Source organism: Tamandua tetradactyla, chromosome 14 (assembly GCF_023851605.1).
Source record: "Tamandua tetradactyla isolate mTamTet1 chromosome 14, mTamTet1.pri, whole genome shotgun sequence".
Classification (NCBI taxonomy): domain Eukaryota; kingdom Metazoa; phylum Chordata; class Mammalia; order Pilosa; family Myrmecophagidae; genus Tamandua; species Tamandua tetradactyla.
In genome coordinates, this window is record NC_135340.1 from 26,320,835 (window position 1) to 26,323,645 (window position 2,811).

Here is a 2,811-nt window from a genome sequence, read left to right on the forward strand (position 1 = left end):
CCTTCTTATTAATGACACAATTTCCTATCCACAAATAATGTTCAGATAATGGCTGAAATGGGAGTTTAAAACAACCCAATCCTGTGCTCTAGAAAGGAGCTAAATTATGTTCCAGGCAGACAAAAATAGGTCAGTAGGAATTTACTCAATCTCTTTTCAGGAAATAGGTACATATTGATTTTAAATGAGACAAAAACACTTTCTTCAAAATGATCAGTGCTATGGCACTATAAGAGCTGACAAGTATTGCTTCCTATGGTTCTGTTACTGTTTTTCTGTTTTACGTTTATGAAATCACTTAACCCTCAAAACAAGTTTATGAGACAGGGAGTATTATCACCGTTCCCATTTCAAAGATGTAACAGAGGGGTTCAGTTTCAAACTTGTATTGGTCAGAGTTCTCCAAAAGAAACAGAATAGAGAGATATGTGTGTATACGTGTGTGCACAACATGTATCTAAATGTGTGTTTGTGTGTGTGTGTGTGTGTGTGCAGTTAGGAGCAACCAATCTCTTTATCCTTGTTAGTTTGACAAAAATGTTCTAAGGTAACAAACACATGGTCACCAGGAAACTTGCCTTTTATAAATATGTGATGAGGACTATACAAGTGATGTTTTATGTACCCCTATTGCCACATCATGACATGTAGTATCAGCGCTCTTTTTTCCCATGGGAAATTGTCTTCGGTGCCCTTAAAACTAACTAAATTAGAAAATCAATTCCAGGAACTCCAGAGTCATTTCAGAAAACACATCCTTAACATTCTGTTCCTTTAGATTTACTCCTGGTACCAAAATATGTATTAGTCAGGCTTCTCAAGAGAAACACATAATACAATATATATATTATGTGTATGCATATTATATATATCCATATATATATATGTACATGTTTGTATGTAAGTATGTGCGTGCATATGTATGTGCTGGTACGAATGGATTATGCGCCCTAGAAAAGCCTTTTTAAAAATCCTGATCCATCTTGTGGAGGCAGCTGTTTCCTTTAAGCCCTATTCAGCTCTGCGGGTGGAAACTTGATTAGGTTATCCCCACAGAGATGTGATGCGCCCAACTGTGGATAAAACCTCGATTACAGGAAGATGTGACTCCACCTATTCCAGGTGGGTCTTGATTAGTTTACTAGAACCCTTTAATAAAGGAAACATTTTTGGAGAGAGCTTGAAAGGCATGAGAGCCACGAGAACCACAAAACCCACGCAGTCAGAGACCTTTGGAGATGGAGAAGGAAACTGTCCCGAGGGGAGTTTCATGAAACAAGGAGCCTGGAGAGAAAGCTTGCAGATGCCACCATGTTCACCATGTGCCTTTCCAGTTAAGAGGGAAACCCTGAACTTCATAGGCCTTTCTTGAGTAAGGGTAACCTCTTGTCGGTGCCTTAATCTGGACACTTTTATAGACTTGCTTTAATTGGGACATTTTCATGGTCTTAGAACTGTAAATTTGCAATTTAATAAAATTCCCCCTTATAACAGCTGTTTTGTTTTGTCTCTGGTATATTGCATTCCGGCAGCTAGCAAATTAGAACAATATATACGTATTTCTTTTACGGAATTTACTCCTATAATATTCTGGGGGCTGGCAAGTTCCAAAATTTTGTAGGGCAGGCCAGGCCAGTACTCTGAAACTCTCAAGCAGGAGTTGATGTTACCTGCTTGAGGGATATTTCCCTCTTTCTCAAGGACGCCTCTTTTTCTGCCCTTAAATCTTTCCTACTGATTGGATGCAGCCTACCCACATTATCAAAAATAATCTCTTTACTCGACCTTAACTGATTATAAATGTTACCCACATTTACAAAATAGCTCATGGAAATTGCTAGATTAGTGTTTGATTGAATAAGTGGGTAACATGAACTATTCCCTAGCTGTGTTGACACATAAAACTAACCATTACAACATCTAAAGCCATACTACTCCCAAGTGCTGAGTTCACAATTTAAAAGTGAATAATCTGGTTCCAGCAGCTTTATTTTTTTTCCTTAGCTTAAGTATTACACAGTGGATTGCATACAGCATGATATTTTATCCTCAGATTCTTTAGTTTATGTTTCTCAAAAAACATAGGACCATTTCTATCTCGGACAAAATGACACCTTATTAATACTAGTTCCTTTTTGTTATCTAAGAACCAGATTGTTTCTCTAGTTATCCTGAGAATGTCTATTTCAATGGGATTGTCTGACCCAGGAGCATGCATGGTGTGTGGTTTTTATACCACTTACGTCTCTTTTAGTTTATAAAGGGTCTTTACTAATGGCCCTGACTTACTGTGGAGACCAGGCCAGTTGTCTTGTAGGATGTCCCATTTTGTGGATTTCTGTGATGCCTTCCTCCTGGTTGTCACTCGGTTTATTCCCTAATTCCCTATTATTTATTTATTTATTTTTAAAATATGGAACACTTCACGAATTTGTGTGTCATCCTTACACAGGGGTCATGCTAATCTTCTCTGTATCATTCCAATTTTAGTATATGTGCTGCTGAAGCGAGCACTCCCTATTATTTCTTGAAAACAGAAGGTTATAAATAAGACTTGGTAAAATGAAAATTGTTTGGCAACACTAAATAATGATGTGTTTCTCAATAGGGGACTCATCTATTTGTCCTACTATTAATAAGACTAAGTAATTACAGGCGGGACAGCAACAACTTATGTTTCTCTTCTTGAGGTTAAAAAAAGTGTATTAACGGGAGCACCACCTGAATGCCTAGTTCCATGGGAGCCACTCTCCTAAAGATTTTCATTCTAACTACTTAATCTTGACTTAATGAACTATTTTATTAAAGTTG

At 37.4% G+C, this 2,811-nt stretch overlaps 1 non-coding gene across 1 annotated transcript; it reads right to left on the minus strand.

Moving 5' to 3' along the window:
* Positions 1-2,407: 2,407 nt before the first annotated feature.
* On the minus strand, positions 2,408-2,514 carry LOC143656706 (U6 spliceosomal RNA). Its single transcript, XR_013162608.1, has one exon. It is a non-coding gene; the product is annotated as a U6 spliceosomal RNA (small nuclear RNA).
* Between the last annotated feature and the right edge of the window lie 297 nt (positions 2,515-2,811).